We start from the raw sequence: 11,364 nt of genomic DNA on the forward strand, positions 1-11,364 counted from the left end.
AGGCTTCTGTATTGTGGGGGTGGGGGTCTGTTGCCCTCTTCTGTTCTTCATTCAGGCTCTGGTGTGTTCCTGAATTTCAACGTATGTTTCAATTGCTTGGTCCAGATGCCAATATAGCTCTGTGTAAACCCATGCACACCTGCACTGATGTTTACTGTTGAAAAGAGACACCCACGGTCCTGCTCTCTTACACACACACACACACACACACACACACACACACACACACACACACACACACCATTTCCAGAGATAGACCTTCTAACCACATGATTTGGCTGGAAATCTGACAAGAAGGTCTCCTGATCCTATCGGCGAGTCACATGCCTTTGTACATCCCACCATTAAATATTCATTCTTTTGGGAGTCCCAGGCTGAGAATCAAATACCCCCAGACAAGACAACACACCATAAAATGATCATCTAACATTTTGGCAAGAACTCCCCTCTGCCCAGGGAACTTCCTTCTCCTTGTCTGGCCGATTCTTAGTCATTCTTCAGGTCTGGTCCTGTTTGTGCCTCCCTGGTGGGGGAGGGCAAGTTGTCCCATTGTCCACTCTCAATATTCTCTGTCCTCCTCCCTGGATGAAGCCATTATAATTGTGATTAAATACATGGTTGTGTGGCTCTAATTTGTTGTAGCTCTTATTCATGTGCCTTGACTAGGTCAGGGGCTGTCTAGCATAATGCTTGCTACAGAGTAGACATTCAATAAACCTAGATGAAGTTGGAGGAGTTGGGAAAAGGAGAATAGAGAAAGAGAGAGGACACGAAAGGTCTGAGGTGGTGACTCTAAACCGTGCTGATCTTACACATCTTACTATCACATACACACACCTCTCCTCACTACCAGGGTGTTGCCATGCCATCCTCCACAGGACAGGCTAAAAGCACAGGGAACTGAACTAGGGATGAAAAAGGAAGACTATTCAGAGAGAGGAAACAGGCTCTAAGAGGCGTCTTCACCTGACCTGGGTCCCGACTTTTCCAGAAAGTGAGTAAGCATGCACAGAATAAACCTCAGATAAAGAATGTCCTTCTGCAGGTGTTTCCCAGTGATTAATAGAAGAGTTGTTTGTTAGCCATTGCACACAATACTAGCAGACACTCTATCAAAAGTTCAGTATGTGTCAGGGACTGGCCAAGTGTTTTGTATCTGTCACATATCGTTATCCAGCCAATCCCTTTAACCACCTTATGAGATAAGGACACAATTATGCCCATTTTATAGGTGGAAGAATAAGCCCAGAGAGAAAAAAATAATTGGCCTAAGGTCATACAATGAAGAAATGACAGAGCCGTTACAGCAGAACCGTGAAGCCAGGCATTTTGTTTTGTTTTATTTTTTGAGACAGGATTTCTCTGTGTAGCCCTGGCTGTCCTGGAACTCACTCTGTAGACCAGGCTGGCCTCAAGTTCAGAGATCTGCCTGCCTCTGCCTCCTGAGTGCTGGGATTAAAGGCGTGTGTCATCACCACCCAGCTAGACCAAGCTTTTAGTCCCAGCATATGCTGTCTGCCTTAAGCTCCTTAGGAGCCGGACAGCCAGGCCACCCCTTGTCCTTACTTTCTCATATTCATTCAACAGACACACTCATACGGATGCCATTTAATGGACTCGTGACACATTTGGAATGTCTGCAGATGCCATTGTTTCCTTACAACCCCAAGGTCCTGAATCCTGATTCCTGGACTTGAGATGATGCCCAAACATCTGTTACATCAGAAGGAACCAGATGCCAACAGCAGGGAGGCATTAGCTCCATGGTGTTTTCCAGCAAAACATCCCTAGACCCCCCAGCCTTCCTGCTTGAAAGATGAGACTTTGAAAGCACTTTGGGTTTTTTCCTTTACACCTCTCTGGGCAATCCTGGGCCTTGTTTCAAAAGAATGGTCATGAAGTAGGTGGCAGGTAGACTGCAGAGAGCCACACAGACTCACAGCAGTGTGAGAGAGAAGTTGTCTCTTCCCTGGGGTCTGTGCTCAGGCCTGAGATTGTTGTATACAACTAGCTCCTTGTGGGGGGTGAGATGGTCATACCTTTGACTTTTAAGGCCACAGTCTTGTCTGCTCCTTTCTCTCCCCAGGACACCGACTTTTGCTTCAATTTCCCAGACATTCTCAGAGCCTGATCTCTTTAGCTTCAAGTTAGAACCGGGGCCAATTTGAGATGATTACAGTTCTAGATTTGTGCGGTTGAAACTTGGTCTAAGAGAGATACTTTCTTTCACCTTGCCCCTGTCCTCATCCTAAGACTTCCTTCTCTGGAGTGTGTGTGTGTGTGTGTGTGTGTGTGTGTGTGTGTGTGTGTGTGTGTGTGTAGATTAAGCTTGGTATCTTAAGCAAAAAATAACAACACCGAAATAGGTCCCCAGATTTCTTTCTACTAAAACGTAGAAGACAAATTTGGGACTGGTCTTGAACTCACTTAGGCAAACCTGGATCTCAGAGTCCTTCAACTTAAGCATCCGAGTCACTGAAATCACACACAGGCTCCTGCCTCTGTGCTATGCTCCTGATGTTTTTTCCAATTCGAAGCTTAGAGATCTGGTCTACCTTCCTCTGACCTCTTTAACAGTGGTACACTTCTGTCATCAGATGGCAGGGAGACAGAAGTCTCTGTCTTCTCCGGCTCTCTGTTTTCACTACACATCAGTTATTTATGGTATGGGCACACATGCAGGCCACCATGTGAGTTCTGAAAATCAAACTCACACCATCCACATGCTCTTACCCACTGAGCCGTCTCCCTGGCCCTTCACTGATAAGTAGAACCCTAGAGATGCAGCATTCTCTTGTAAGAGCTATTCTAGCTTGTGAATCTCTACTTCCTAATTCCTGGAAAGCAAGTTTCTGATAAAGTGTTTTTTAAATCAATAGTTCCACGGCCGTGGCCTTTTGATTTCTTACCTTGCCAGTCATGGCAAACATACTAGCTCTCCCAGTGCAGCTTCTGGGAGTCCATTCTACAAGTGCTTTCGATTATTTTGGAATCATTAGTTCCCTAAATTAACTCCCTCCAGTTTAAAATACCTAGACTGGTTTCCATTTCCTTGCTGAACTCAACCCTCACATCGTTATAAAGTGAGACAAACGGAAATAAAACAAACAACATTCAGTGTTGGAGAAGAAATGTCTTTTAAATCCATTGCTTAGGCCTATGGCTCAGATTGCTATAACTAAAGAGGGAGGGACTGACAGAGGAAAACCATACACAGTTACTTAGTGATTCATTGAACACAGGAGCCTTTATGTGGAGATAAAGACCCAAAGGAACAGGGAAACCAGGCTGGAGAGATGGCTCAGCTGTTAAGAGCAGTCACTGCTGATCCAGAGGTCCTGATTTCAATTCCCAGCTACCACATGGTGGCTTACAACCATCTGTAATGGGATCTGATGCCCTCTTCTGGTGTGTCTGAAGACAGCGACAGTGTACTCCTATAAACAAAATAAATAAATCTTAAAAAAAAAAGAAAGAAACAGGGAAACCTGTTTAATAAAATTAAATTTAAATAATTTAAATGTACACTTTATTAGGGCTGGCCATGTAGCTCAGTGAAACTAACTTTAACTCAAACAAACTGTGGCCTACAAAACCAAAAACAGCTCCCATAAACAGCTTCTCCTACTAACATAGTGTAAGCTTTCATGGTCAGAGAAAACTAAGACAACTGAACTCAAATTATATGAACTAAATGTATGCAGTTTGGGCCAGAAAAATGGCTCAGTGGGTAAACGTGCCTGCTGCCAAATTTGATGATTTGAGTTTATTCTCTCAGAACCCACATAGCGGAAGGAAAGAACTGATTCTCCCAAGTTGTCCTCTGACTTCCATATGTACCCTGCGTGTGCGCGCGCGTGCGCACGCACGCACACACACACACACACCATATACACACAGAGACACAGAGACACAGAGAGACAGACAGAGACACAGAGACACAGAGACACAGACAGAGACAAAGAGACAGAGACAGAGAAAGAAAGACAGAGAGAGAAAGGATAGAACAGAATACATTTTTTAAAGGAGTTTTAAGCTGGCCACAATGGCACACGCTTTTAATCCCAGCACTCAGAAGGCAGAGGTACTCAGCCTGGGCTACAGAGGGAGTTTCAGGACAAAGAAACCCTATCTAGACAAAAAACTAACTAACTAAATATGAGCATTTTAATCTCCGTTATATCTCAATAAAGGTGATTAATATGAGAACAATACGTTCCTAGAAGACAGAGGCAGGGAAAGAGAAGATAGGCAGGTAGCCAAAGAAACATACACATTTCAGAGATTTATGACTCCTATAGGAGATACGCAGACAAATAAGCTTATAGTTCAGATGTTAGCAGCTAAAAGTCTACTATACATTTGCTGTTGAATATATAATACAATACAGACACACACATATACAGACGAACCATGACTTAGAGTTCTCAATTCCTTTGAAAATTCAACCTCTACCCCTCTACCCCCTTTTACTTTGATGGCCTCAGTGACAGGAGGAATGGCAGAGAAGACAAAAGAGACATGCATGTTAAGAATCCAGGTGACAGCTGAATGTAAACCCAGCAGACAGGCATGCAGATTTCTAAGTTCAAGGCTAGCCTGGTTTACGTAGTGAATTCTAGGACAGCTAGAGCTACACGGAGAAAGCCTGTCTTGAAAAGAAAGAAAGAAAGAAAGAAAGAAAGAAAGAAAGAAAGAAAGGAAGGAAGAAAGAAAGAGAAAAAAAGAAAAAAGAATCCACATAACATTAAGAGAAATCGAGAAGGAAGGATGGAATGGGATGGGAATCATGATGTCATGGCAGGAAGTAGACAGGATGCAATGGGAGTCAGGACACCACAGGAGTGACATTAAGCCAAAATGAGGCAAGGAGGAGGATAAAGAGGTATTTAAGGGACAGATAGATTGCTTCATGTCTGTTGCATAGTGTCTGGAAAATAGAAGGCATTTTGTAAACACTTACTGAACCAAAGCACAAGCTCAGGGAGTCTCCAAGAGCAGGTGACACAATGTGAGGTATACCATCAACATTTATGGGGTTTTGCCATAAGTCAAACATTCTGCCAAACATTTTAAATCTTCACCAACATTCCATGAGTCCATTTAATAGATGAAGAAACTGAGGCTCAGACAGGTTAAGTAACTTAATTACATGGGCAGTAAGTGACAGAGACTAGTTAAGTTCTTACTGGTTCACTGTATGACCCTTTAGAGTCAAAGGTCAGCCTTGCTTCTCACTTCACTTAGTGCCTTAAACACCCCAAAGTCTAGAGGTGTCCTCAAAAGTCATGGTCCTGAAAAAGGGATTAAGAGAAGAGATGGGGTGCCTTCCCCTACTGAGGACCATATTAAAGCTTCTTCTTCAACAACAGAAAGAAAAACAATTTGAAACTTAATCATCTCCCAGAATTATGATCCCTCCCCTCAGCGGGGAGCACATTAACAGAACTGAGAAATGATAATTCAGCAGCCCCCCAACCCAGCAGGGATGGAAAGAGGAGGGGAAGGAGGAGAGAGGGAGGAAAACAGGCACAGACAGAAAGATGGGGGAGGGGAGGCAAGGCCTGAGCTCGGAGGGTCTTTTTCCTGCTCCGGTCTGAAACAGGGTTTGGGGGAGCAGTCTAGTAACACTCAATTCTTCCATTGTGCTCAGACTGAGTAGAGGGTATGTTGCTTCCCATATCAGTTCTAAGTACCGAGGGATCCCCACACCCAAAGCATCCAAGCCAACCTAGGAGAGATGTAGTCTGCGGTCTTAGCTTAGTCTAGGAAGGGCTTGCTCTGGGCGCCCTTGTCTAATGGCACCTAAGCGAATTAGCAGCCTTTCAAACCTGAAGTGCTGGACAGCTCCCGACTTGTGCACTGATCTCCCCGAGTACAGAGAGGTGGGGCCAGACTCCTCCCGCCCCTTCTCTGACACTGCAGTAGTCCCCACCCTCAAGGGATGCGCGAAGGCTTCTGGGAACTACTGGGGACCCAACTTGGGGTCACGAAAGGGTCCCGACTGAGATCTGGTGGGGACCTTGAGACTGGAGCTACCCTGCCCCCCCGCGGGGGGTGGGTGGGGGTGGTACGGGCAACTTCTCCAGACGCATTCCTTCCTTCTGAGTCCAGACCCCCTCAGTCCCCATACAACATCCCCCTCCCGCGGGGGTGGGGGTGGGGGACAATGGTGCCTTCAGCCCCCAGACATGAATGGGGCCTTTGAGAGCTGCACGACATGGGGTCAGCAGAGGCCACCGGGTCCCCCCGGGCGGCCCAGCCTTCTGATTCCGGGAGTCACTGGGGTAGAGAGGGTGAGGAGCTGTTGGGGGAGCGAAGGTGTCCCATGGTTCCTGTCTTAGACAGGTCCTGGGAAGAAAGTCATTCTTAATCAGGGAGTTTCTGGTAAACAAGGACTTTAAAGAGGTAAAGGGGGAATCCCCTTTCTCTGTGCCAGGAGAAGACAGTTTCTGTGGTCCCATTTCAGGAGGCAGCAAGGCAAACTACATACAAGTAGAATCTAGCAGGCATTTCCCACCTCTTCTCTCCCCTCCCAAATCAAGGTACCACTCTAGATGGAGCAGAACCCCATCTTCTCTCAGTACCCATCCTTCATCTGGGGCTGCCCTTGAGGCTTGGTCCCTCTTTCCTTCTGTCTCCCCTCCCACTCCTGCGCTGCACAACCTACCAGGTTTCTATGGAAACGGGCTAGGAAGGCTCTGCCAGGAGGCCAAGGCCACCACTGCTCTTGAAGGGAGGGGAGAAAAGAAATTGAAAGTGCAGATCAGGAGACAAGTTCTAACCGTTCCCAGAGGGAATGCAGATGTGTGAGGAGTGAGGCTTTCTGGGGAGGAGGTGGGGGGACGGGAACAGACAGAGATGTAACTGAATGATTGAGGGGTTCCTTCTTATTCCCCCAGTTCCCAGTGCTCCAGACATTTAGACAAGCTTCCTCAGAGGGAACATTAGTGGGCAATAAAGGAAGGGAGGCCCATAATACCAGGAGTTCTGACCCTTCCTCTCTTGCATGAGGCTCTCTTCCTTTTAGAACATGCCCATCTGAGGGGACGTCTCCAGGGAGCTACGAAATGGGAGAGGAAATAAGAGTAGACTGAGAATATCTGGAATGTTCACGAGCCTCCTCCCTCAGGCAGGCCATGGTAGAGACCCAGGACTGCCAGGTTCTTTTATGGCCTCCTAACTGACTCAGGCAACTCGCTGAGGAGGTGGGGGGTGGGAGGGCTAGTTTGGCGGAAGCAGTTTTCTCTCCTCAGTCCATCCCATCAGGATGAGAGTGGAAAGGAAAGGGGAGATGGCTAAGGGGAGCTAGGAGCAGAAGGGGAGGAATAATTCTAAGACTGGTGAGGGGAGGGGTAGGCAAGGGGAGGGGTGGGATAGGGGAGGGGTAGGTCGAGGTTCTTAGAACTTTCTCCTCATACTCTAGCCTCATGAAAAATTTGTCTCTTGACCATGGACTACTAAAAAAAAAATCTCAGAGTCCTAGGAAAGTATGCTGTAAGATCTCTTGGGAAGCAGGCTCCCAGATTACCAGAAGATTCATAAAGCTTCTCTAGAGAAGAAGAGGAGTGGAAGGGCTCCCCTGGGAACCCAGGATTTCCAGGATCTTACCTATCAACTCTTCCTTGGCCGTAGCCCCGTGTATAGCCATCCTGGTGTTTGCTTATTTTGGTTATTTTTTGATCAGATATTTTGGCACTATGCACACTGCCTCCTGTTGCCATGGCAGCCATGACAGGGGCTGAGGCACCGTGAGAAAAATACCAAAATTAATGAGTGAGCGAAAGTGCAGTGGAGAGAAAAACAAGGTTAAAAAAAGAGTTAAAACAGTAATGAGAACAGGCTCCTGGGCTCCACGGCAGAGCAGCTGCTGAGGCCTCCCCAGAACAGCTGGAACAGCCCGACCCTAGGGTCCTGGCATCTCCCAGACCTCTGGACAGGACTCCCCTGCCCTCCCCTGCCCAGCCCATCACAGACCCAGCAATAGCCACGGGAGAACCATTCTGAGCAGATCAGTTCCCATCTCCAGTAGCGAGCTGTATCCCAGAACAGCAACTCAGGGAACACCTTCCCATCTCCTAGGCAACAGAGTCAGCTACAGCCCCCACACAACAGTGGTCCAGCTATATTACCAAGAAATGGCGTCCTAGCTACACCGGAGCTTTAGCTGCAGTTGTAACTGCATCCCTGTGAAAGCCTTGCACACAAGAACAGTCCAGCCTCAATCCCAGGCAATAGCATCCTAGCCAATCCTCAATATGCTGTCATCAACGGCTATAGCTTCAGGACCAATAGCATGCTAGCTACAATCCTATATACAACAGTAGCTCTGCTCTCATCCTAGGTAACAGCCTGCTTCTCAGGTACAGGCTCCTAGCAACAGCTCTTTATCTCCTTTAAGACCTACACAGTAGATTCAGCAACAGCCCTAACTACATCAAATTAATACAGAACTGCTCAGCTATATCCAGTCTCAAGTGTACCAGCCACGCATCTTCAGCTTCCAATGGTTTTCAGTTATAGCACTCTTTCAATGCACACACACACACACACACACACACACACACACACACACTACTTCACAATAGTTTCTTGGGTCATCTGATCAACTGGTGACAGTCTAGGCACACTAGCATCACAGCAACCTGAGTCAACAGCCTTTCTATTACTTTTAGGTTCTACTGCATCCCAGTCCTCTAAGCTACAGCCCATCCCAGGTAAACACACGCCAGCCAGCATTGCAGCCATTTTCATACCCAGCATCACCCAGGCTCCATTCTCTGGACACAGTCCCAGATGGACTCTCAGTCACTGTCAGTTTGAGGAGCCTCCCCCAATGCTTCACTTGCCAACCGGTCCTCCTCCCAGTTTGGTACAGAGCCAAGAGCCTGGCTTCTCTTCTTCAGATGCTACCCCCTCTACTCCCCGACTATCCTCCTCGAAGTCTCAGCTCTCTTGCCTGCCTTCCTGGGGCGGGGTGTGGGGGTGTGGAGCAAGCCCCAATACTCATACCTACATTGTCCCAACCCAGGTCCCCACAGAGACAGCCTGGCAGCTGGAGTAGGAAGGGATACAGCAAGGAAGAATAATAAGCATACCCTACTATTGCTGCCTTGGCCCAGTTCTATTCCAACCAGTTGGTGCAGGATTTTGGGTTGATGGTGGTGGAGCAGGGAGGATGGAGGGGAACATCTGGGAGATTAGCATTTCCTGCCCAGCTCTGCGGCTGCTGGTCCTGCTCAGCCCTGAGCAAAGGAGGAGAACAGAGGAGCCTTTGAATGGCTCCCAGCAAGCAGCCTGGGAGGGTTTGCTGCAGTGGGCAGCAGGCACATGCTGGGGGCAGGGAGGCTGGGGCAGCTCCTCTGTGGAAGATTTCTTCTCTCCGGCCCACTGATTTGCTTTTTGGTACTGTGTTCAGTGGTGAGGCAGTGTGAGCTTTGCAAGAAGCAGGGAGAAGCCACTTAAAGGACAGGCCCTTTCTGCATCTCCTGTTGAGCGCCCCAATTGGGTTCCTGGGGCTGAGGGGGAGCAGAAGGTCCAGATCAGAAAGTGGGTGAGTGGGGGTGGGGGTGCACTGGAAGATCTCTGACAGTTCTCCGTTTCTCCTTCAGCAAGTTACAGATCTCACTCGTACCTTGAAGAATGTCCCATATAAAAAGGCCCAGAGGCTAGGAAGAGGAGAAAGCAAAAGAAAGAAACAGAGATAGAAGAAAGGTGGAGATGGGAAAATGAGGGAGGGACAGGGGTGTGGGTGTCCAGAAGTAATGGCAGAGACCTAGAGAACAATCGTCTCACACGCAGACACTTTCCATACACAGAACCTGGCCTTGCTACAGCTAACCTTCCTCATTCGTCTGACCTGAAACATGGAGCCTTGGCTTATAAAGCGGAACTAGGCAGGAGGTCCTACTGAATTGGGGCACTTGGCAGCCTGGGTACCAAAACCTGAGCGAGAGGGAGTGCCCACGCTGCTCAAGCACCTCAAGATGGCGCCAGAGAGCCAGAGCTGAGCGCAAGAAACCAAGTATTGGAGTGTGAGACACTGCCTGTGACACGGTGTGTGACTCGCCGAGTGTGTGGCAGGGAGCTTGTGGCACGGTGAGGGCGTGTGACACAAGTCGTGACACTGAGCGGCTTCACGGGGTAGATATCCATTTGACTATATGAAGTGTGTTAAGTCACTGCCTGAAGCGCGTGGCAGAAGCTCTACACTGCCCAGAGGGCAGGTGATCAGGGGACTTCAACAGACTGACATTAGGAGCGTCATTTCATCCTCGCACTTGATTTTCTTCCTAGTCCTCACTGTAGAGCTCCAAGATCCCATCCCCTAGCCCTTTCCACAGTTCCTTTTACAATCTCACCCATATTACAGCTCCGGCCGGAGGGGGATGGGCGGACTTCCCCGGGGCGCAAAGAGAAGGGAGGGCCACTCCGGAGTCTGCTCCGGAGTCTGAGTGGGAAGAGGGTGGGCCTGGAGGGGCAGCTCCCCTGAGAAGATGCTGGAAAGGAAAGAACCAGAAGAGACATTTCCCGTGCCTTGACTTCCCGGGCGGCAGAGTAGGGGACAGGTGTTTGAGGCAGGAGAGAGCAATTCCGAAGGGTGCTAGATGGAGGCTTGGGTGGGATGAGTATAAGGTGAAGAGCGGCAAAGGAAGCCAGTGCAGTCGGCCTTAGGCAAGTGGCCGGGTTGGGGGGAGGGCGTAAGAGGGGGGGTGCTGTTTTGGGGGCGCGGTGGTCAGGGTCCCCTCCCAGCGGGACCAGAGCGATCCGGGCTCCACCTCCCGGCCGAAAGGGGGGTGGCGGGAGGAGGGCGGGCAGGCCGGGAGGGAGGGGGAGGGAGGGGGCGGGCCGGCTGTGCGCTCCGCTCTCTGCTGGCTCCGCCGCCGTCGCCGCCGCCGCTGCCGCCTCACACACTAGCGGAGCGGGAGCGCGGTGAGGACGCGAAGCCGCCGGGCTGCTACGCCCACAGCCAGCCGGAGCCGGAGCCTGAACCGCAGCGCCAGCCCCAGCCGTGCAGAGCCGCAGCCCGCGCCGGGGCCGGCGGCGGCTCACGGACAGCGGGGCGGGCGACCGGTGCTGCCCCGAGGCGGGTAAGGAGCTGGCGGCGGCGGCTCGGGGCCCAGAGCGGCCATGGCCGGCGGGAGCTGAGGGAGGGGCGCTCGGTGGAGCGAGGAGACCGGGGCCCAGTCGATGCCCAGCGCACCGGGACTGAGGCGGAGGCCGCTGGGACACCGAGTGGGGGGTTGCGGCCGGGGCTCCCTAGCCTCCAAGGTCCACTGCAAGAAGCGGAGAGAAGGGAGGGGGTGCCGAGTTGGACCCCAGCCCCGGCGTCCGCACCCGGGCGCGCTCCAAGCCTCGGGGATG

The sequence above is a fragment of the Rattus rattus genome, chromosome 15, assembly GCF_011064425.1.
Source record: "Rattus rattus isolate New Zealand chromosome 15, Rrattus_CSIRO_v1, whole genome shotgun sequence".
NCBI classification, from domain to species: Eukaryota; Metazoa; Chordata; class Mammalia; order Rodentia; family Muridae; genus Rattus; species Rattus rattus.